Source organism: Rhinopithecus bieti, unplaced genomic scaffold, assembly GCF_001698545.2.
Source record: "Rhinopithecus bieti isolate Rb0 unplaced genomic scaffold, ASM169854v2 scaffold_13207, whole genome shotgun sequence".
NCBI classification, from domain to species: Eukaryota; Metazoa; Chordata; class Mammalia; order Primates; family Cercopithecidae; genus Rhinopithecus; species Rhinopithecus bieti.
In genome coordinates, this window is record NW_016807866.1 from 5,370,750 (window position 1) to 5,396,169 (window position 25,420).

Below are 25,420 nucleotides of genomic sequence, written 5' to 3' on the forward strand. Positions count from 1 at the left end.
TCCACTCTGTCTAATGGTTCTGTCCTCCCAACTTGAAAGAAGCGCAGTCATCTCTTTTTGGCTAACAACAGCAACAACAAAGTTTAGATTCTACTAAATCCCAAATCAAGGAGAATAATTGAGCTGACGAGTTGCTTTGAAGGCAAGAAATAATAGAGAAAAAACTTTTATAAAAATAATTACTGGAAATGCTAATAAGAGTAGCTGGGAAACTACTTTTGTTGTTGGGAAGCTATTTTTGTTGTCTGGAAACTTCAGAAGGCTATTTATTGAAGTCATATGACAATTTATACTACATGTGCACCATGTACCAAAAGGGAATTATTTAATCCACCTCTTCCCAAGGGAAGAGTCAGGATTAGTAGACATAAAACCCAAGGCTTTACAAATACTGAAGAGAACTTGGCTATTCAACAATTATGCATATTAATAAATGGCAAAATGCATCATTAATTCTATAACTTTCTAATTTTGAGAAAACTCCATAGACTCACAGGTTAAATTAAAATAGAAAAAAATTAAATGTATTGCTAACATTTAAAAGTTAGATGGGTCATTCACATGCTGAATGATAACGATACCCCAATTTAATAAATTTCAACAGATCAAAAAGTTCAACTTCATCTAACTTGTGATGGTTAATACTGAGTGTCAACTCGATTGGATTGAAGGATACAAAGTATTGATCCTGGGTGTGTCTGTGAGGGTGTTGCCAAAAGAGATTAACATTTGAGTCAGTGGGCTGGGGAAGGCAGACCCACCCTTAATCTGGAGGACATAATCTAATCAGCTGCCAGCAAACATAAAGCAGGCAGAAAAATGTGAAAGGAAAGACTGGCCTAGCCTCCCAGCCTACATCTTTCTCCCGTGCTGGATGCTTCCTGCCCTCGAACATCAGACTCCAAGTTCTTCAGTTTTGGGACTCAGACTATACACACACACACACGCACACACACACATATACATATATATATATCTTCTATTAGTTCTATTCCTCTAGAGAACCCTGACTAATACACCAACTGAGTCATATTTTCCTAATTTGTCAATCCTTCCCTATTTCTCTATCTCTACTATTCTATGAAAGATAATACAAGACCTAGGAAATAAAATCAAACACCTACAGAAGTCAGACATGTAACGTAAACATGTGAACCAGGCTGAACACAAGATAGAAGGGGTAAGACAGTGGGACTGCATGTGTACCTTCTAAAACTTGTTTGAGGCAGAATGTTCTTTTGTTACCCAAGCTGGAGCACAGTGGCACAATCTCAGCTCACTGCAACCTCCACCTCCTGGATTCAAGCAATTCTGCTTCAGCCTCCTCAGTAGCTGGGATTACAGGTGTGCACCACCACACCCAGCTAAACTTTGTATTTTTAGTAGAGACGTGATTTCACCATGTTGGCCAGGCTGGTCTCAAACTCCTGACCTCAAGTGATCCGCCCGCCTCGGCCTCCCAAAGTGCTGGAATTCTACAGGTGTCAGCCACCGTGCCCGGCCACTTTTTAAAATCAAGGGATCTTCTGAATCTTTAATCAAGTCAGGATCTTCTGAAAAGCAGAAACCAGGGCAGGATTCAATGCACAAGTAATTTATTAAAAGAAGTGCCTATGAGTCTCTTATTCAGGCTGCTATAACAAAATATCATAGACTAGGTGACTTATAAACAGCTGAACATGATTTCTCACAGTGCCAGAGGCTGCAAGTTGGACATTAGGATGCCAGCAGCAGGGTTAGGTTCTGGGGAGGGCTCTCTTCTGGGTTGCAGGCAGCTGACTTCTTGTTACATCTTCATATGGCAAGATAGGACAAAAGAACTCTGAGTATTTTTAAAGGGCACTAATACCATTCATGAGGCTCCACCCTCATGAGCTAATCACCTCCCAAAGGCCATCACATTGAGATTAGAGTTTCAACATATGAATGTGGGGGGCAAAGACATTCAGTCTACAATGGAGAGAACATGAGGAGCAGACTACCAGAGATGTTAGACCATCATGTAGGTCTGACCTCCTAGAAGGAGAGAGGGAAGGAAGCAAGGTGAATTAGATGCTTCCTCAACTACACTGCATTTCTCCAGGAAGTTCTGCAAGGCCAGTTGGGAGGCCTTAAGCCACAGTCAGAGGCATCTCACCTCTCCCAGAAACAGGCCTGTCTGGGTATCCCACCTTGCTCAGTCATGAAAACAAGGTCTCAGGCCAATCAGTGATAGATTTCAGAGCATAGCAGCTGGGGCTGTTGGTCAACGATGCCACCTGCTGTCATAGATCTGAGGCCATTCTCATATCCTCCATAGTGCCCAATAGAATATACCTGGTCAGCAATCTGAGCTCACCCAGGCCCTTGGTAAACTCTCATGCTTCATCATCTCACCAACTGTCATCTTTCCACACCTATACCTCACTACCAACCAAATGAAAGTTTAGCTATCCATTCCATTCAGAAACATGGAAAGAATTCATTCCTTGAAAAACGGACCTTGCAGGACCTGTGCTAGGAGCAGACACAACTTCAAAACAAGCTGTCCTTACAGACCTGTTGGAAGTCAGTCACTGGAGTTGCCTTCAGGCCAGAAAGTTTGCATCAGGTGTTCAGGTTGTTCTGTTTCCCCACAGAGGTCACAATGCCCTTGACTGAATGTGGCTCCATGGTTGGATAAGTTATGCAGGAATAAACCACAATTTAAAAATCATAATAATAACAAATGTTTATGCCAGCTTTTGAATCATAAAGCAATTTCCCACCCTTTCCTTTCCGTACAGAAAAGTGTTCCCCTTAGGAAACTTCCAGTGATACCACTGCTTCTTCCATGGATGCAAAAAACAGTGCTAGTGTTGTATTTTCAAAGTTGAGAAGGGAAAAAAAACAGCACTACCAAACTGAGGACCTGTGAAAATATCAGTAGCAGTGTTGCCACACAGAGAGACTGAAAATATAATGGCTGCATTCCCCAAGGTAGTCTCAAGTTACCAAAATCATTCTGTGGAAGGCCAAGAGAAAATAAAGAAAAAAGATCCCTGTAAATACGGAAGCAGTGAAGAGAGCAGCAATAGAAGGGCAGCCTTTTAAAAACACAAAGGAATTATGAAACATGAAGGAAGATTAACAGCTAAAGCTTCACAGGAACCAGAAGAAAACAGGCAACTGTCAGAAAGCCCAGGAACCCTCATACTCAACGTGTTCCCCAGAAAACACACTGCCCTAATGTGTGGTTTTTTTTTTTTTTCCAGGAAATGGAAACCCCATTTCTTCCACTGTACTCATCAGAAACCTGTCCATGTTTGACAACTTCTCTCCTTCACTCCTATACAACACATCACCCAGTCTTCTTGGTTTCATTTTCTCTTGAATCCATCTACTTCTCTCAACCCTAACGTCCACCCTGGTCCAAGTGAAGGTCACATTTTGCCTACTTTTTAACGATGGACCATCCAACTGGTCTCCTTGAGTCGACTCTTGCTACATGCCCCCATCATTCTCTAAAGAGTCCTCAGTGGTCCTCTTAAAACATAAATGTAATCCCAGCACTTTGGGAGGCCGAGGTGGGTGGATCACCTGAGATCAGGAGTTTGAGACCAGCCTGCCCAATATGGTGAAACCCCATCTCTACTAAAAATACAAAAAATTAGCTGGGTGTGGTGGCGTGTGCCTGTAATCCCAGCTACTCTGGAGGCTGAGGCAGGAGAACTGCTTGAACCCAGGAGGCAGAGATTTGCGGTGAGCCAAGATCATGCCACTGCACACCAGCCTGGGCAACACAGTGAGACACCTCTCAAATAAATAAATAATTGGGATCATATTGTTCCACTGTAGTCTAAACCTCTCCAGTGGGTTCCAATCCAGTTGTCATCACAAAAACCCTCATGCTTGACAAGATCCTGCATGTTTGTAACCCCTCCCTTTCTAATATATCCGCCCCATCTCCTCAGTCCCTACACAGCAACCGCACAGGCCTTCTTTGGGTTCATCAAATATCGTGCTCCATCTTACCTCAGAGCCTTTGCAAATACTGTTCCCTCCACCTTTCCTCCCTCTCTTTGCCTATTACTTCCTGCATTTCCTGAAGCGCAGACGCCAGTTCCTCAGGAAAACCTTACCTAACATGCCCTGCCTACCCCATCCCAGAACAACTCAGTCTATATATATATATATATATAACACTTTTGCAGCATGGTTGACATTTTTAGCATATTTGTAGGGTGGTTTGATTAATCTCTGTTTTTCTATCTAGACTTAATGCAGAAACTATGCCTGCCTTTAATTTTCTCAATCATTCCACCTGTGGCTAGCCCAGCATCTGGCGTATGAATGAATAATTGGATGGATGGATGGATGGATGGATGGATGGATGGATGGATGGTCAATCGATCCATTGATTGACTGATTGCTAAGTACCGGAATATTGTAGAGCCATAAGCCAGAAATATTATAAATCCATAAGCCATCTTTCCAGGGGCAGAAATAAATATCAAATGTAGATAGAGGCTAATGGGTAAATATACCACTTTTTTAATGTTTTCATTGCTGAATAGGTACCATATTCACATACTTCAAATCTAAAAGGTGTCCACTGAGAAGATTTGCTCCTGTTCTATGTCCTTCTACTCCATTTTCCACTGCCTTTATAAGTAACTCATTCAATAAGTATCTTATATTCGTTGTGTTTCTTTGCACAGATACAAGTAAATGTTATTTTCACTTTCTTACACAAAACAGAGAATAGTATACACTGTTTTGACACACTGGATGTTGTCGTTGCTTTTGTTTAACCTAACAACATAATCCAAAGCTCTCTGATTCATTCCCTAAGAGCTTTCTTCCTCTTTGTACAGCTCTGTGGCAGTCCATTGTATGGATGCACCATCCTTTATTTAACCCTTCCCATCCTGCTGCTTAGTCTTTTGCTATTTGAAACAAGGTGATAATGGGTAACATTGGGCATATGTCATTTTGTACCTGTCTGGGTCAAACCATAGGTCACTTCCTACAGAAGTGGGATAGCTGGGTCAGCTTGTAAACGCACTGGTGGTTTTGATTAATTGCTATCCACAGAATCTTTTTTTAAGACAAGTTCTCACTCCGTCATCCAGGCTGGAATGCAGTGGCATGATCTCGATTCACTGCATCCTCCACCTCCTGGATTCAAGCAATTCTCCTGCCTCAGCTTCCCAAGTAGCTGGGATTACAGGCACATGCTACTGTGCCCGGCTAATTTTTGTGTTTTTAGTAGAGATGGGGTTTCACCATGTTGGCTAGGCTGGTCTTGACCTCCTAACCTCAAGTAATCCACCCACCTCGGCCTCCCAAAGTGCTGGGACTACAGGCATGAGTCACTGCAACCCATAGCATTTTAAAGTAAAGGTTCATAAAAGTTGAATAAAGGTAAGTTAGGAGGTGGTGGAGTAAGCCTTAAAGGGAGAAATGTCTGGGTTTGAATATGAGTTCTATCCATTATCAGCTTTGTCAGCTTGAGTTAGATAAACTCTCTGAGCTTCAGTTTCCTCATCTATAAAATGGAGACAATATTCCTCTCCACATGGCTGAGGATGAAACAGAATAACACACATGAAGCATTTAGCTTCTTCTCTTGCATGCTCTCACGCAATCCATCACTTCAAACATCACCCATCACAGGAAAGCTCCCGAGTCTCCTTCTTCAGCTGAAACCTACCCTGTTTTTCCAGGTACCTGCTGAATTCTTCCTCTTGTATGTCTTGTATGCCCCCAATCTTTGTTTTGTTTTGTTTGAGACAGAGTCTCACTCTGTCGCCCAGGCTGAAGTGCAGTGGTACAATCTGGGCTCACTGCAACCTCCGCTTCCTGGGTTCAAGTGATTCTCCTGCCTCAGCCTCCTGAGTAGCTGGGCTTACAGGCGCACACCATCATGCCCAGCCAAGTTTTTGTATTTTTTATAGAGACTGGGCTTCACCACGTTGGCCAGGCTGGTGGCCTCAAGTGATCCGCCCACCTCAGCCTCCGAAAGTGCTGAGATTATAGGTGTGAGCCACTGTGCCCGGCCCCACGTCTTTAAGTTACAAAATATCCAAAACAAAACCTTCTCAAAAATGCCGTTTAAAACTGTATTATTTTCCTGCATTCCCCATTTACCCAAAGACCAAGATAATGAGAGTTTTCTTCTTCCCCCCTTCTCCCTTTACCCACACTCTCAGTTCAGTCACCAATTCCTGATAATTTTTTTCTCTCCAAATCTTCTGGAATCTGTTTCTTCCATTTATTTCCATTCTGACCCAGAACAGGTGTCCAAGGTTTCCCAACCAAACTATTGCGAAAAAAGGGGGCCAGACTAGTCTGACTGAGTCTGGTCTCATAACCTTTCAGGACAACCTCTCTAACCAGTCCTAAAGTGATCTTTCTAGAATACAAACCAGGCCTTGTTTCTCACTTGTTTGCCCTCCACCTTCTGTGGGCGGTGTCTAAAGGAATAGCATGTAAACTGTATAAACCACAGCCTTCTCCCAGGCCGCACCTCCAGTCCCTCTCCTGGCCTCTGGCCACAGTAAACTTCTGCCTTCCTCTGGGAAACTCTCTCTCTCTCTCAAGCCTCCTTCTCTTTGCACAGGGGACTTTTCTACAAGCTGTTCATTTGCTCATTCATTCAGCAAATATTTTTAAGAGCCTGTTATATGCCAATTATCCTTTAACTTTAAAAAGGATGGTCTGACATGCCCCAGACTACTGACCTCCTAGAAACTTCACTGATGTAACAGACCCCTGAATTTGCATAGAGTTCACCTCCCACCACTGGTACACAGGTGTCTTCTAGGACAATGTTTCCCAACCTTGACACTATTGGCATTTGGGGAGAGATAATTCTTTGTTGGGGTTGGGGGCTATCCTTTGTGTTGTAGGGTGTGCAGAAGCATGCCTGAACTCTATCCACTAGATGCCAGTTGCTCACATCAACCAATTATAACAACCAAAATATCTGCAGATGTTCCCAAATATCCCCTGGGGCTTAAAATCATCCCAGGTTGATGCCCTGTATTCGGGCATCTATGATACTTGCAACTCCCAGATCAGTAAGTCCAATTAGCATGATGTCACTAATGGGTGAGCCAGAGCAATGTTCAGCAGAATGTCAGTATGATCAAGATCCCTGCAAACATGCAGATAGTGAATGTATACTGTTGTCCTTGCCACAGAAAGGCCAACCACTGCAGAGTCCCTCTAGTGATGGAGGTTGAGAAGAAATCATTTGCCAGATCAATAGTCACATATGAAGTTTGAGAATGTGTGTTGCTCTTCATCAGTAAATATAGCAAACCCAGTACAATAGCTTCAAGGGGGCTATCACCTAATAGCATGTGCCATAATTTATCTGGTTTTTACAGGGACACAGTGGGTAAACTGAATGGAGATATTATGGGGACCACCACCTTGCAGCTTTGATGTTCATGATGACAGCAATCATATCTGCACTTCCTCCTAGAAGGCCTTGTTATTCCTGATTACCATCTTGAATAATGGGGAAAGAACAGTTGCAGATATTTTACTTGGCCCTTCCCACCATGTTCCTTACTTCACAAGTGAGAGTTCTGCCAACCACTAAATATATCTATCCCAATTATATATTTGGGGATCTGATAAATAACCACAGGGTAGTTTTTGGACCCAGTGGACCAAATGGACTCATTGTGAAACAGACTTGGGGTACAACTCTATTTATCACCTGACTTCCTAAAACTGCCAATCTAACAGGGGACAGGGCGGGTGGGGAGGGACAGCATAAGGCATTTAAGATCCCTTGGTATTGAAGCAGCTACGTTTTCTGGTGTAAATACCTGGGGTTCGTCATCTCACACGGGGAAAATTTAGGACATGGACACACATGAGGCATTTAGGAGCAGAAGTTTAATAGGCAAAAGAAAGAGAAAGGAAAACAACTCTTTCTCTAGTGAGAGAGAGGGAACTTCTGAGAGGAAAAGGCCTGCTGGGGGCGGATGTGCCAGATTTTATAGTCAGGCTTGAGGAGGCGGTGTCTGATTTACACAGTACCCACAGATTGGTTTGAGGCGGTGCCTGATTTACATAGGACTCACAGATTGGTTCGAGGCAGTGTCAGATTTACACAGGGCTCACAGATTGGTTCAATCAGGTATGATGTTTACATACCACTGGGGAAAGCTGGCCACCCCACCCTAGTCTTATTATGCAAATGAACTTTCCCCTTGGCTGGGTCATCTTGTCTGCTCCTTACCGTAGACCCATCTTGAACATGATTGGCACAGCTGCCAGCATCTATGTCTGCAGCTTGATTTTTTTTTTTTTTTTTTTTTTTTTTTTTTGTGAGACAGAGTCTCGCTCTATCACCCAAGCAGGAGTGCAGTGGCGCGATCTTGGCTTACTGCAAGCTCCGCCTCCCAGGTTCAGGCCATTCTCCTGCCTCAGCCTCCTGAGTAGCTGGGACTACAGGTGCCCACCACCACGACCGGCTGACTTTTTGTATTTTTTTAGTAGAGACGGAGTTTCACCGTGTGCGGCTTGATTTTACAGGCTGCTCTTTGTTAGAAAATGATTTGGGGCTGCTTTTCATTAAAGGAAAAACCTTACTGAGGGCATCCGTATCCTCACTATCTGCCTAAGTAATTTCTTCTTAACTCCTGTGTCAGTATCAGCTCAGACCTTGTGTATTACTAATCCTCAAAAAGTCTGAATTGTCCCCATTCTCTGGCACTAGTTACTTGGGGAAATGGCTGCAAATTCCTTAAACGGGAAGATTAGAAGAACAAATTTTCATGTATACTGTGGAAAATAGCAGAGTCCTTCTTCAAGGAGGCCTAAGTCTTCCCCTCAATCCACGCATCAGTCATTGCAATAAAAAATTGGGGACTCTCACTCAGTTTTCAGATGTATTTGGTTGGTGCAAAAATAATTGCGATTTTGCTATTAAAAGTCATGGCCAAAACCACGGTTACCTTTGCATCAACCTAGTAAGTCAGTTTGAAAACTTTACTTCAAGTTAGTTTTCAAGCTGGCTTACATTTGAAAACTGAGACTGATGTCAACCTTCTATTCTCCAGCTTTCTTTCTTATTATACAATCTTAATAACACCCTAGTTAGCTGTCCTTCTGTCTCATGTCTAGGAACACCATGATCTCTTAACCATTGCTACAAATCTCTGAAGGTTGAGGCATCCTAAGTACTATTCTGCAGTGCTTCCAATTATCATCATTATGGCCACCTTGCCTCTGGTGGTTATGAGCTGTCATCCAGTTTTATAATTCTGGAATCTCATCATCCCCATTGACATAAAGAAGTTCAGTTCCAGCTGGGTGCAGTGGCTCACGCCTGTAATCCCAGCACTTTGGGAGGCCGAGGCAGGAGGACTGCTTGAGGTCAGGAGGTCAAGACCAGCCTGGCCAACATGATGAAACCCCATCTGTACTAAAAATACAAAAATTAGGTGGCCATGGTGGTGGGTGCCTGTAATCTCAGCTAGGGCAGGAGAATTGCTTGAACCCGGGAGGTGCAGGTTGCAGTAAGCCCGGATTGCACCAATGCACTCCAGCCTGGGCGACAGAGTGAGATTCCTATTAAAAAAAAAAGAAGAAGAAGTAGTTCAGTTCCTTGGAAGTGTCTGTACCCATTACCCCTGCCTACAGAAGACAGACACTAAGCTTCTCAAAGATGTTAGTGAGCCCTTCATTTGCGTACTCCTGCTGCATTCATAGCAAAAGTGTCTCCCAGTCTTTTCCAGGAAACACAGTGATGTGGCAGGTTCTCAAGATTTACATAGTAAATTCATTCTAACATTCCCAACTCCTTGAGTCTTAGCCCCTTTCTCGAAATAATGCCAGATACGCTCCAGCATCTCCACCTTATCAACTGCAGCCATCATCCTATCTAAACGTCATGGAGCTGTCTCAAAAGATTATCAGGACCAGCTCCAGGTAATCATGATGATCTAACACCCTCAAGATACGCTACTACAAGGTGTTTGCTAACTCATGCTTGCCAGCTCCTGTAAGCCTTCGACACATAGACTGTTTTCTCCTGGAGCAGGGATTGTACTTCCTCATTGAAGCTGTACTCAGGCCTGACTCTTGTTGTTATCCAGGAAATAATGAAAGATAGTGGGGACAGATCTGGAGAAAAACAATGGTCAATGTGTAGAGCACCTCCAGGTGAGGTCATAGTCTAATGCCCTGGGAAGAGGAGGCTGTTCTCTCCCTAAGTTGCTGGGAACAGCTTCCACCAGCCAGGAAGCTTCAGGGAATTGAGGACTACAATATTCTCAGCCTTGGCCATGCAAACATCACCATCCAAGGTCTTGGTGGTCTACTCTCCCATCAGGTCTTTACTTTGACACTGAGGAGCTGTTAAGGCTGTGCATCTTGCTTCTTTTGCATTTCTGCCACCCTTATAATCAGACCCTGGGTTTAAGAACCTTCTGTCCTGCGGGTTTTAGAGATGAGAACCTCCACTAAAGTGACTTCAGAAATACTCTGGCTTTCAGACAGGGCCTCAAGGTGGCAATTAGCTGTCCTACACTTGTTATTTTCTTTTTGCAAGGCTTCCAATGCCTTCAAAAGTTACTGCCCACATCCAAGTCCTTAGGGTTATTATTGCTCCAAAATGCATCAAGTGTCTCAGTGTCTTGTTAAGTCAGTACTTTGGCTTCCTCCTCTACCTCATCCTAATTAGCTTCAGATAAAAACTTTTGTAATTGTGATGCTGCAGAATGTCAAAGATTGTCACCATCCACTTGCTACTACCAAAACCCATCAGAAGCTCTGCTTTCTAGGGCCACGTTTCCCTGGACAGTAGAGCCTGGGGCACACGTTTATGTGCTAAGACTTCACTGACAAGTGCAATCCTGGGGAAGCAGGAGTATGAGGGAGACCAGTGAGGCAAGGAAGAGGAAGACCAAACACAAGGGCATGGGTTACTGAGCTCCTATGGTTTTTTTTCTTTTTTTTTTTTTTTTTTGAGACGGAGTTTTGCTCTTGTTGCCCAGGTTGGAGTGCAGTGGCGCAACCTCAGCTCACTGCAACCTCCACCTCCCAGCTTCAAGTGATCCTCCTGCTTCAGCCTCCCAAGTAGCTGGGATTCCAGGCATGGACCACCACACCCAGCTAATTTTTGTATTTTTGGTAGAGACAGGATTTCACCATGTTGGCCAGGATGGTCTCGAACTCCTGACCTCAGGTGATCTACCTGCCTCGGCCTCCCAAAGTGCCGGAATTACAGGCGTGAGCTACCGTGCCCGGCCTACTGAGCTGCTTTATAATAGCCTGGATGATGGCTTGATCTCATATAATGTCCTCAGGAAGGTCACATGGATGCTTGCATCTCAGAACAGTATGTGGGGCGGGGCATGAGGTGGAGAAAGGAAAATAATCAGCCAGCCTATTCCTATCCACCACCTACTGCTAGGCAAAGTTGGCAACAGGGGGGTTTAGTTTCTCCATGCTTTCTAGATGCATGCCCCAGCCTCTTCAGGTGAATCTTCTTCTAGCCAATTTAGTACTGCATGGAGAGCAACTTGGCCTATACTACAGGCAGCAACAATGGCAGCAATGAACTGACTTTGTGACTGCAGGAGCAGCATAAGCCATGGCTGGGGCCAAGTCAGCCAGTGGGCAAGAGAGGTAGGCAGCTCTTTGGTGGTACAGAAACTGAGTCAGAGACAAGCCCTAAACTCAGGCCTCACACTTGAATATAAATAAGCTCATTTCAGCACAGGCACAAAATGCAGAGACTAGCAAAGTCATGTGAAGTCCTATCTGATCCTTTGCAAACTCATGCCCTTAGTTTTTGGGGTTTGGGTGGGTTGTTTTTTTGTTGTTGTTTGTTTGTTTTTGTTGTTAGAGACAAGGTCTCTGTCACCCAGGCTGGAGTGCAGTGGCACAATCACAGCTCACTGCAGCCTTGAGCTCCTGGGTTCCAGTGATCCTCCCACCTCAGCCTCCAAGTAGTTGAGACTATAGGCACGTGTCGCCACACCCAGCTTATTTTATTCTCTCTCTTTTTTTTTTTTTTTTTTGGTAGAGACAGTATTTTGCTATGTTGCCCAGCTGATCTCAAACTTGTAGCCTCAAGCAATCCTCCTGCCTTGGCCTTCCAAAGCACTGGGAGATTTTGTTTTTTAGGCTGGGTGTGATGGCTCACACCTGTAATCCCAGCACTTTGGGAGGCTGAGGTGGGCCAATCAAGTAAGGTCAGGAGTTTGAGACCAGCTTGACCAACATGGTGAAATCCCATCTCTACTAAAAAAAAAAAAAAAAAAAAAAAAGCAGTGGTGGCTCACACTTGTAATCCCAGCACTTTGGGAGGCCAAGGCCGGTGCATAACTTGAGGTCAGGAAATCAAGACCAGCCAGGCCAACATGATGAAACCCCGTCTCTACTAAAAATAACAAAAATTAGCCAGGTGTGGTGGCATGCACCTGTAATCCCAGCTACTCAGTTGGCTGAAGCAGGAGAATCACTTGAACCTGGGAGGTGGAGGTTGCAGTAAGCTGAGATCATGCCACTGCTCTCCAGCCTGGGTGACAAAGTGAGTGAGGCTCCATCTCAAAACAATAAAAATAAAAATAAGAAACAAAGCTACATAACAGCTAAAATGTTGACATTTCCTTAATGCATTAATTGAACCTGAGACATTAACCACAGATTTTCAGGGAATTATGCCTGTTCAACCAGTAAAGCTGATGTAGGAAACCAGAATTGGTTTAAATGATGAATTGTATCCCATTGGGTACATTCTTTCAGCTCACTATTGCTATTCTGTCTTGTGGATTTTTGCTTAATTAGCTAGACAGATTGCATAAATTCTGCAATTCTGTTTTTACTTTAACTATGGCCAGAGCTCCTTTTCAGTTTCTCATAGCTTTCTACCCTTTAGCTGCTAGACATCCCCCATTATAAGGCAACGCAAAGTGTGTGCAAGGGACAGAAGTTTGTATATCTTAAACTACAATTTGGTAAAACACAAGACAAAGGGAGGGAAGGAGGGGGTGAGAGGGTGAGAGAGAGAGAGAGAGAGAGAGAGAGAGGAATAAAAGTCCTATTTGTACTTACCTTGAATTTGGGGGACTTGAAATATTTTAATTGTAAAATGTACTATATTGGGCTTCATCACAGATTTTGCTCTTAAAGGTACATTGACATGACCATATTATATTTTATCTAAATTAGGAAAATTCTCTTTAAAGACCCTGCATTGAATCTTTTTCATGCTAAGTATCATTTTGTGATATGAATAATTGCAACTGATTTTTATCTGTTGTATATATTCACATTTATCCATAAATCTTTCAGGAGGCTAGCCCTGTATTTTACATGTTTGGTTTAGGACTTAGTATCCAGAGCGTGCTTTGCTCTTATATTAAATGAATAATACAGTGCAATACAAGCCAATACAGACCAAAAACAGGAGCAACAACAGAAATGCATTCAATGGTATGACAGTAACTTTGTCATGCCAACAAGGTCCTCCTTGTACCTCCTTTGTACCCATTTGTCTTGGGTACAAAGTACACAAGACAGTGCACAGTCATTATATTTTTCTGGTTTTGCGTTCAGTAAACCAGCATTCATGTGGCATTTGAATACCAAGACAGGGCAAAGTTTAGACAGTCACCTTCCATTTTCATCTTTCATTATAATGAGACTTGACGTAACCAGCTGCCTTTGAAGTGCATGGCATGAACATGCCCATTTAACTCCCTGCTCTGCCAAAGGCATATGGAGGAACAAGACTGGTTGTCTTGATGTACAGAGAGCCAGCACAGTGTTCATCTATAATACGACTATGGAGAGGGGAGAACTTTTAATAAAAATATCCTGTATTTCAACATGAATCTTTCAGACTGGATGAGAAAGGATTTCTTAGACACCCAAGCTATTAACACTTGGTGGCCAGTCACGGAGCACACTGCCAGGCACACAAAAGCCTCCCTCAAAACCATGCATTTGCTTTAGGTCCTTAACTATTTCCAATTTATTCATTTTCTGCAATATGGTAGGAAAGAAACTTGCACAGATGAGAACCACATAGGAAAACACGCTAGGGATATGAGTTTATTTTTTAATTTTTTAACTTAAATCTTATTTAAGATTATTTTTTAATTATTAAATTACTGATTTTTTAAATTTTACAAATAACAGCCAATTGCATAAAAATAATTTATTCAATAATTCATTTTTTCTCCACTGATTTAAAATGCCTCCTTTGGCTGGGCACAATGGCGCATACCTGTAATCCCAGCACTTTGGGAGGCCGAGACAAGTGGATCGCTTGAGTCTAGGAGTTCAAGACCAGCCTGGGCAACAAGGTGAAACCCCATCTCTACAAAAAAAATACGTAAATTAGTGGGGCATGGTGGCACATGCCTATAGTCCCAACTACTCAGGAGGCTGAGGTGGGAGGATGGCTTGGCCCTGGAGGTCGAGGGTGTAGGCAGCCATGATTGTGCCACTGCATTCCAGCCTGGGTGACAGAGTGAGACTCTGTCTCAAAATAAAATAAAATAAAATAAAATGCCTCCTTTATCGCATGCCAATTTCCCATGTATAATCCTCATACAGTTGAACATCTTAAGAGCAAAGACTGAGATTTCCCAAAGATGCAGCAATTCTGCCTCAAGACTGCAATACAGAAACTTTGCCCGAGTTTCCAGCCTGCCTGGCCCGGCCTACAGAATTCAGAATCAAGACTGCAATGTCAACTCTTTATTTTATTCTATCTGTCTCTTGATCTATTCCTATACCAGCATCTCTCTCTTTTAATTACTGAAACTCCATAGTTCATCTTCACCTCGAGGAATGTGAAAATCTCTCCATTATTCTTTTTCAGAAGTGTCTTGCCTTTTCTACTGCCTTTGCTTTTTAACTTTAGAATAACATCTGCAACAGTATCATCATCTACATTCAGCCTCAAAGGAAGTTCCTTCCCTTCTTCCTTTATCCAAGGTATACTAATTAAGCATCTACTGTGTGAGGGCCACTGTGCCCAGGGGCTGCTCTCACAATGATCCCAAGTGTCACAGAGCCACAGTCTAATAGACTACAGACTAGTTAATAGTGATTTTCCGGCCAGGCTTGCTGGTTCATGCCTGTAATCCCAGCACTTTGGGAGGCCAAGGTGGGTGGATCACTTGAAGTCAGGGATTCAAGACCAGCCTGGTCAACATGTGGAAACCCTGTCTTTACCAAAAAACAAAAATTAGCCAGGCGTGATGGCATGCACCTGTAGTCCCAGCTACTCGGAAGGCTGAGGCAGGAGAATCACTTGAACCCAGGAGGTGGAGGTTGTAGTGAGCTGAGATTGTACCACTGCACTCCAGCCTGGATGATGAAACAAGACCTGTCTCAAAAAAAGAAAAGAAACGAAAAGAAATAGTGAATTTCCACAGTGCAATGTAACGGGAGAAATAAAGGATGCCTGGATACTCAAAGGAAGGACTCAGTTCAGATTTAGAGGTTCAGGAAAGGTTTCCTTAAGAAGTGATAGCTAAGCCTCCACGTAAGCAAAGGAGTTGGCCAGAAAAGCAGAAAGGGGAGAATATTTCAGGCAAGCAGAAGAACAAGGTAGAAGGTAAGAGAAGGTAAGCTCAGCCAAGAGACTCAATGGAAAATGTTCAATGCGACTGGAAGGTGGAGGCCAAGGCCAGGGGCCTACAAGCTGTATTAGGGAGTCTATACTCTTTCCAAGAGCAATGAGCTGCCTTAGGAAGGGTGTTGAGCGGAAGAGAGTAAGGAAAATGTGTCAGAACATCTGATAGTCATTGACTATCCAAATGTTCCCCCACCCTTCCCAGCACAGTTTTGCTCCATGGTGAGGCAGTGCTGTATGAGGAACTCTGGCCAAGGCACAGTGAGTGGAAGTGACCTGTGACATTTCCATGCTGAAGCTTGTAAAAACTGGTACTTGACCAGGCACAGTGGCTCATGCCTGTAATCCCATCACTGTTGAAGGACTAGGTGGGAGAATCACTTGAGGTCAGGAGTTCGAGACTGCAGTGAACTATCGTTGTGCCACTGCACTCCACCCTGGGTGACAGAGACCTTGTCCCCAAAAATAAAAAATAAATAAATTTAAAACTGGTTCGTGACCTTCCACACTGGCTGCCACAGCAATCTGGAAGCCATGTGCTGAGATGGTGGCTTCCATGCATGGAAACAGCCTTGATCCCCATGTCACCACAAGGACAGCTGCCCTGGAGGCTTACCCAACCCACACTGGAGTTTTCATGAGCCAGAAAGAAATCTTTGTCATGTAAGCCATTGAGGTAACAAGGTTTATTTACTGCAACAGGTGCAAACTGACTAATAAAGTTTGCAAACATGATCCAATGATTGGGATCCAAGTTTTCAAAGCTCTACAACGACATTAAAAATCCTTGTCATTTCTAGCAAAAAAAACATGTCTTCCTGCTTTTGAAAGAAGGGACTAAGATAAACTCATGTCACTGCTTTGCCTTTTCAGGGGGTTACAGCTACTTCACTGATGAGCACATTACTCTGCTAAGCGGATGTGAGATTCCTCCTGTTTAGAGAACTGTAAGTAATCTGTGATATTCCTCTCTCTCTTTTTCCTTCTTCATGGTTCCACCTTCCTTGATGATGTATGTGCTTCTTTGTTCTTTCAGGCCTGGCCCTTCTCCCATCTGTCTTCAGCAGTGAGATGGTCCTGGCTGGTAACTCAAAGGTGGCCACGCAGCAGCTACAGCCACAAACCGTGTCTTCACACCCAGCCCTGCGGCCCCCTCCCAGGGCAGGACAGTCTCCTAACACTGCTGCTCCCGCAGGTGGAGGAACCTGAGGTCAAGCCTTGCCTGGTCTTTTATGCTTTGCATGAACTTGGATACATTCCCTGACTTCTCTGAGACTTAGTTTCTTCTTCTGCAAAATGAGGATGATAATGCTTACTTGAGGGTCTTATGGAGATTTATAGGGAATAACAAATGTAAAGTTCCCAGATCAGTGCCTGGCATAGGATAGGAATTTCCTAAGTCTGTTTTCCTTTTTCTCTTGCCCTTTCTCCTCAGGAAGAAGCTGAACCTTCTCAGATCTTCATGGTTTAATTCCACATCTATCTATCTAGGCCTTTTGATGGGTAAAACTCCATGCTTGAGTGTAGAGGATGCAAAAGATGGAACAATCTAGCTGGGGAGGCAATATATACTCATGGGGAAAGGTTAACTGGCTTATTAATTAAATGTGTAAATGCCCAAGTGTTTAATATAGATCACAGTGCTCAAGAAGTTCAAAGAAAGAAGAGACACACCTGGGTTCCTGGGATTCGGGCTAATGATTCAGCACAAGGAAATGGGAAAAGAGAGGCTCTTCCTGCCTTCCTTCCCAAGGCCAAGTCTCCCCACTGCTGAATTGGCTACTCTTTCTAATCCAAGATGGTCATCAAATTAATAATGAGGAAGATAGAGATTTTCTGACCAGCTCAGTCCACTCAAACCAGATACGTCCACAGGTACTATCTAATGATTCAGAAAAGTATAACAAGTATACTTTTGAATGAATTTGCCCACCCAGCACACGCTCTTGGAAGGCCTGCTCAAGGGTAGATACACTGGTTGTACTTCACACTGAAGGTTGGGACTTTGCCTGGCACAATTTGCTCAGGTAGACCCTAACACCCGCCCCAGGCACACAAAGAGGATTCCCAGAATAGCATAAGAGATTCCCATCGCTCTGTAAACATTGCACACAAATGCCCTCAAACTCCTAATTCTGGTGGCATTAGTTCCTTATTGATAACACTTTCAGCTGGTTGAACTGTTTACGTGGCTATGACCAGCACATATAATTTTCGTCAAAAATCTAACAAAGCTCCAGCCACCATTCCCAAAGGAGAATCTGGATTTTTGTGTGATCCTATCATATTAAAAATGCAAAACTATGTAAAGTATGCAATATATCCACTTACCTAAGATTCTAACATCAAATACCACAAAGGCCTGGATCGAAGCAAAACAGGTCAATAGTGACAGGTCAGAAATTTTGTGTCTGCTTCTTTCCAACTCCTCAGGTACATGGAAATTTGAGGGAATAGAAGGCTTAAATTCAGATTTTAAGGTAGGCAGGATCCAATAGCTGCTAAAAAAAAAAACCAGCAGCTGGTTAATAGAGGTATAGTGTTGTAAACAAAGGTGAACAACAGTCCCACAGTTCTTTCTCCATATATGAACAACATATAGACCCCACATGTTCAGACCTGGAAGGTGGCCGAGTAGTGATGACTGTTCTTCTTCAGCATCAGAAAGCAGTGAGGATGGTCCGAAGACAACAAGACAGAGAAAACACTAGTGTCATCCTTAAATGTTGCAAGAACCGTAGTGTGAAGGCAGCTAGGTTTTCCCTATAGTTCCGAAGAGCAGCACTAAGACCAACAGATAAAAGTTACCAGGAGGCAAATTTCACCTACGTGTGAGGGAGACCTTTCAAGTAATGAAAGCCATTCAAAAACCGGAAGAGCCACAGGAGGTGATGAGCGTCCTGTCACTGACAATTCCTACAAAGGCTGCCTTTCACTTTCTTGGCTGCATGGAATTTCAGGGGATCATGAGATTCTTCAGGCTTCGAAGTCAGGTTTTGTAGAGAATTTCCACATGGACAGAGAGGTTAGGATGGGTGTCCTCAAATGACTGCCCATAAGCTAACCGAAAATTCTTACTTCCTTTGATAATATTTTCTTCCACTACGAAGGTTAAGAATTTCCTGCATGTAGGGCTTAATACCTAGGTGATGGGTTGATAGGTGCAGCAAATCACTGTGGCACACATTTACCTATGCAACAAACCTGCATGTCCTGCGCATGTATCCTGGAACTTAAAATGAAATGATATTTTTTTTTTAAAATGTCCTGCTTCAGATTATCAGTGAGCAACCTAATCACATCATTAATGTTTCTGGTCTTTTTCCCACCTGACAGACCACATGTAGGTGAAATTTGTCTCCTGGTAACTTTTATCTGTTGGTCTTAGTGCTGCTCTTTGGAACTATAGGGAAAACCTAGCTCTCTTCACACCGCGGTTCTTGCAACATTTGAGGATGACACTAGTGTTTTCTCTGTCTTGTTGTCTCCTGACCATCCTCACTGCTTTCTGATGCTAAAGAAGAAATTCTCTACAAAACCTGTCTTCGAAGCCTGAAGAATGGTGCTCAATGGCATTTGTGTGATTCTCTCCCCGCCCCATCCCAAAGTCACACCAGCACTCATACTAAAAGCTGTCCACTATAAACCTCATCATTTATAATGCAAAAAGGGAATCATTGATTTTGAGCTGATTAGTCATCATAATGCTTTTCTCTTATATGTACTTAATCACTGTGGTTTCTTCGAGGATGGAAAGCTTTCCTTTCTGTGGGAGGATCTAAATAGCTCTCTAAACAGACACCAGCTGGGCAAACAGTGCAGAGAATTTCAGCACAATGTGATAAGAGCAGCCATACCCACAACCCAGGTCGCTTCTCAGTACAGCAGCCAAATTAGAAATAGCTACTGAGCAGATCCTTTTGATCTAACCATAAGATACATCCATTTCTTTCTTTCTTTTTTTTTTTAGACAGAGTCTCACGCTGTGACCCAGGCTGGAGTACAGTGGCGCAATCTTGGTTCACTGCAACCTCTGCCTCCCAGGTTCAAGCGATTCTCCTGCCTCAGCCTCCCAAGTAGCTGGAATGACAGGCACCCGCTACCACACCTGGCTAATTTTTTGTATTTGTAGCAGGGACGGGGTTTCACCATGTTGGCCAGGCTGGGCTTGAACTCCTGACCTCAGGTGATCCACCCGCCTCAGTCTCCCAAAGTGGTGGGATTACAGGCATGAGCCACTGCACCCAGCCAGGATGCATCCATCTCTTAAGAGAATGCTATATCCAGTTTCACGGTTAGTCGCCAAACCTGAAAATGATCAATGTATCATGGAATCGGAATGTGGCTCTCCCAGGATGGGAAACGGACAGAGCTGGTGCAGCACCCAAGCAAGGAGGAAATGGGAGAATGTCAGCCATGGGATAGGGGTAATGAAATGCTTCCCTTTAGTCCTCATTTCGGCAGCAGCCTTTCCCATCCTGCCTGGCATCTTCATACTGTACTAATATTTGTACAGGGGTAAGACCTTCCGTGTTTATTTCTTCCTTTTGTCCCGAAGGAAGCCATGGTAGTTTGCAATCTTAAACACAGGAAACACAGAACTCAGAATCCAAGAAAGCATACTTTGCCTCTCTCTCTTAAGGAGAAGTCTTAGCAACTATTGAACAAGCTGTGCCCATCCAACATCATATACTTGTTTGAGGCAGAATGAGATAGAATGAAGACAATGAATGAATGAATGAATGACTCCTGTAAGATTGCAGACTGTTGATAACCATCTAGAAATCATCCCTTTAGGAATGTTCTAGCGTGTGCATGGGTGTAGATGTGAGAAGAATCACAGTCTCCTCATGTTTAGGGAAACAAGGGCTGGCCAGGGGTCTTTGCTAGAGAGATTCCTCAGGGCTGGAGTTAGGACAAGTATTTCCAGCTCAATGCACCATGGGACATTGAAGCTAAAGGAAGAGACACAGCAAATAAGGTCTTTAATGCCAAGGACACCTAGCATGTGACTGTGAGGACAGTCACCCTCCAAGGCAGGTCACATGAACTTAGACCCCACCTTTTTTGCTGTTGTTGTTGAGACGGAGTCTCGCTCTGTTGCCCAGGCTGGAGTGCAGTGGCTGGATCTCAGCTCACTGCAAGCTCCACCTCCTGGGTTTACGCCATTCTCCTGCCTCAGTCTCCCGAGTAGCTGGGACTACAGGCGCCCGCCACCTCGCCCGGCTAGTTTTTTGTATTTTAGTAGAGACGGGGTTTCACCGTGTTAGCCAGGATGGTCTCGATCTCCTGACCTTGTGATCCGCCCGTCTCGGCCTCCCAAAGTGCTGGGATTACAGGCTTGAGCCACCGCGCCCGGCCGACCCCACCTTTTTAAGGGCAAGACTGTTTGGCTTCTTGCTCTGCTGGAGGAATGAAGCCAAATCCTTAATTTGCATTTCCCAGTTGAGCGGAATCAATCTCTTTTGGATCCTGACATACTGTGGTTGCCTTGACTGGGTAGTATCTTTACATGCTGAATTCCACACTGCCAGCTACAAACACACTTTCTTTATTTGCACCTTGTCTTTATATAGCCTGGGACACACTCAGAGGAGGGTGAGCCACATTCCCAAAGGGGTACACAGCTTACTTGGTTATGCCCACATTAGTGAAGCAAATGGGTCTACCCAGTTGGGTCCACCCAGTCCAAGTCTCAATGTCGAGCCTTGACCAGAGGTTAAATACAGGATGTGGTGAAAACAGCTAAACCATTAAACCCCGTAGGAACTGAAAACTACTCTATATATAGTGTATTTGTTCTCCTAGGAGCTGACGTGGGCATCCAAATCTAAGAAGTATGTTTAGCAAGATACTGATATCAACAAGGGGATGAGGCCCAGGGCATTATTGGGGTGACAAAAAGCTCCCCTTCCTTCTTTCTAGAAAAGAGGAAAGGAGTCAGGCTGGGTTCAGGGTTCTGGGAAGGAAAGGAGGGAGGCAGGTAGGGATTTGTTCTTGGAACAGAAAAGCACAAGCAAGCTGAGTGGGCATCCACTTCAACACACAGCACTGACCATCCTGCAGACACAAGTGCTGAAGGAGCCTCAGAACACAGCTGGCCTCATAGGCGGCACTCACGGGCCCACACAGCCTCCCCAAGCCTGCTGCCCCATGTCCCTTCATGCCCTGCCCACTTTCCTAACCTTCTCCCCCAGGAGTTTCCACCAAGAGGAGGAGCAGCTGAGCTCACAGTACCTGGAGTTCTGTTGCACACACAGCTGTGCAGGTTCTGCATCGCCCTCAGGCCAGGACAACACTGGGGCTACATTCACCCAGCTCCGCCACCTCCAGTTGCCCCATCCTGAGAAATGGTTTCAAGGAGCAGCCCCGTCCTTTGGCCTGGATTTCTCTATGTGGGCTCAACTCACCCTGTTCCGTGTGTCCTGCTCTTGTTTCTGCAGAGGCTATGCTGAGATGTCACTTTCTATTTTTCGGGGAACTTAGTCTTGGCCTCTCCTTTTGAACTGCTCAAGGTCCCCTGATATGTGTTCTTCATTGAGGTTTTTTTTTTTTTTTTTTTGCAGAGGTTTGCTTCCCTGGAGATTAATAAATGCCCACAGCACACTTTGCTGAGGAAGCTGGGTGACACTCAGAGAGCTCTCTGTGTCTCTCTACCCTCCATGCTCTCTAGCAACCACATTCTCCACCGCAGTCTGTGCTCTGAAAGTTACAGGAGAGGACTTGCTGGGGAAAATCATTTCTCCAACTGAACTCCACGTTGGAAACTGTCAAGCGGAAACATAAATACAATGAAAGGCTTAGGAAGAAAAAGCAACAATAAATCTCAAGAAGCAGAGAATAGAATGTTGGGTGTCAGGGGCTGTGGAGGGGGAAAAGGGGGAGCTTTTCAGTGGGTATAAAGTTTCAGTTATGCAAGATGATATGGTTTGGCTGTGTCCCCATCCAAATCTCATTTTGAATTGTACTCCCATAATTCCCACGTGTTGTGGGAGGGACCTGGTCGAGATAACTGAATCACGGAGGCAGTTTCTCCCATACTGTTCTCATGGTAGTGAATAAGTCTCACAAGATCTGATAGTTTGATAAGGGGAAACTCCTTTCGCTTGGCTCTCATTCTCTCTCTTGCCGCCACCACGTAAGAAGTGCCTTTCGCCTTCCACCATGATCTTGAGGCCTCCCTAGCCATCAGGAACTGTGAGTTCATTAAACCTCTTTCTTTTGTAAATTACCCAGTCTCAGGAATGTCTCTTTCAGTAACGTGAAAATGAACCAATATACAAGATGAATGAGTTCTAGAGATCTGCTGCACAACATCATGCCTATCGTTCACACAGTATAGTACGCTTAAAAATGTGTTAAGAGGGCAGACCTCATGTTAAACATTTTTACCACAACAAATAAACATATGATAAAATTAAGAACACAAGGAAATCTTTGGAGAGCGATGTTCATTACCTTGATTGTTGGGATAGTATCATGGGTATATGCCTATGTCCAAATTCACCAAATCGTATATATCAAACGTGCAGTTTTGGTTTTGATTTTGTTTTGACACAGGGTCTTGTTCTGTTGCCCAGGCTGGATGGAGTACAGTAGTACAATCATAGCTCACTGCAGCTTCAAACTCCTGAGCTCAAGCAATCCTCCTCCCTCAGCCTCCAAAGTGCTGGGATTACAGGTGTGAGCAACTGGGGCCTACCTAGTTTTTCAAATATATCAATTATACTGCAATAAAGCTGTTTTCCAAAAACAAAAGGAAACTCAACCATAGCTGGTGATGGGCCATGAAGTGGGAGGAAGGATTCCTCCATGGCTCCCTAACTTTGAACTTGGATGCCCAGGTAAACGGCAAACCAGGGAAGACACAACAGACGCAGGTATTGGTGGATTTCCACCCACAACTGCCCCACACAGGCAACCACTATATGAAATGCTATCACCTCTTTGTTCGTGATATATATATGCAGTGATGTGATGGTAAATATTTAGCAACCACATCTCCAAGAAATTGAATGTATGCATGTGGGTATGTGTGCCTATTCCTTTATAAGTTTACTACAAATTTTTAAATTTTTTTCCAGCTTAATTAAGGTATACTTGACAAATCAAAAGTATACATATTTATAATGTATAATGTGATGTTTTGATCTACGTACACATTGTAAAAGATTAAATCAAGCTAACATATCCATCACCTCACCTCACATACTTAGCTTCTGTTTGTGGTAAGAACACTTAAGACCTACTCTCTTAAGCAATTTTCAAGTATACAATATTATTATGATCTGAATGTGTGTGTCCCTCCAAAATGAACATGTTGAAGCCTAATCCCCAACGCAATAGTCTTAAGGAAACTTTAAGAGGTGAGGAGGCCATTGGGGTTGAGCCCTCGCAGATGGGATGAGTGCCCTTATAAAGGAGGACTGAGGAAACTTGTTCTTCCCTTCCGCCATGTGAGGACCCAGCTAGAAGGCACCATCTATAAAGCAGAGAGCAAGCCCTTGTCAGACACTGAATCTTCCAGCACCTTGATCTTGGACTTCCTCAGCCTCCAGAACTGTGAGCAATAAATTTCTGTTGTTTATAAGCCACTCAGTTTATGATATTTTGTTATAGCAACTCGAACAGACTAAGGCAAATACATTAACTATAGTCATCATGCTGTGTCTTATAAATGTTTTGACATAAAGGATGTATAGCACCCAATTTACAAATAAGAAGATTGACTTTTATGTAAATCGGTAAAGTCAATTGATTCTTACAGAATGGTTTTGTTGATATTTGCCAAACCATAGTAATTGCAGCCAACATATGGTTGCAACTGATGAACAAGTGTAGTTCCAATATGAATGCTGGTTAATATTTTTGTTTACATTAACAAGTAAGAAGAAAGCAAAATAAATGACAAAGACATATGGTGGAAAGCCTTTTCATCATTCATAAGGGCAACTCTTTGTTGAATCAGGTTGTAGTTGTCAAATACTAGAAGACTGTTTCCTCAATTTTTGTGCCATTTACAATGCGGCAGCAGATTGTAATAGCTGCCGGGCGCGGTGGCTCAGGCCTGGAATCCCAGCACTTTGGGAGGCTGAGGCAGGCAGGTCACTTGAGGTCAGGAGTTCAAGACCAGTCTGGCCCACAGGGTGAAACCATATCTCTACTAAAAATACAGATGCAGATAGCTGCCGGGCGCGGTGGCTCAGGCCTGGAATCCCAGCACTTTGGGAGGCTGAGGCAGGCAGGTCACTTGAGGTCAGGAGTTCAAGACCAGTCTGGCCCACAGGGTGAAACCATATCTCTACTAAAAATACAAAAATTAGCTAGGCTTAGTGTCACATGCCTGTAATCCCAGCTACTTGAGAGTGTGAGGCAAGAGAATAGCTTGAACCTGGGAGGTAGAAGTTGCAGTGAGCCAATGATGCCATTGCACTCCAGCCTGGGCAACAAGAGTGAAACTCCATCTCAAAAAAATAAAAAATAAACAGATGCAATAGCTATAAATAACCTCAAAAGCACAGCTAATAGTAAAAGGCAGTAAAATGATTAAGAAATGATGAGTTTAGAATATTATTAAATTCAATATAATTTATTTAACTATAAGTGTAATTAACTGTTAACAACAACTGTTTAACAACTGGCTTGCAAAATTCCTGAAAAGTTAACTGTTGGCTCTTGCATGCCGGTTCAACCCAGCCCCAACACACCATGACAAAAATGCCAACAAAAAAATGTTATTTTGTTTTTGTACTTTAAGAAATGGTAATATGCTGCAGGCACTGGGAGTTGCTTTTTCATACTACATTATGTCACCTTGTCTTTTTTTTTTTTTTTTTT

General features: G+C 43.6%; 1 long non-coding RNA gene across 1 annotated transcript in view; it reads right to left on the reverse strand.

The window, feature by feature from the left end:
• LOC108536873 (uncharacterized) overlaps nucleotides 1-25,420 on the reverse strand; it is a 31,187-nt gene that overhangs the window by 1,248 nt on the left and 4,519 nt on the right. The window contains exon 3 of the long non-coding RNA XR_001887642.1: nucleotides 14,225-14,317. This is a non-coding gene — a long non-coding RNA (uncharacterized LOC108536873). The remainder of the gene's footprint in view (nucleotides 1-14,224; nucleotides 14,318-25,420) is intronic.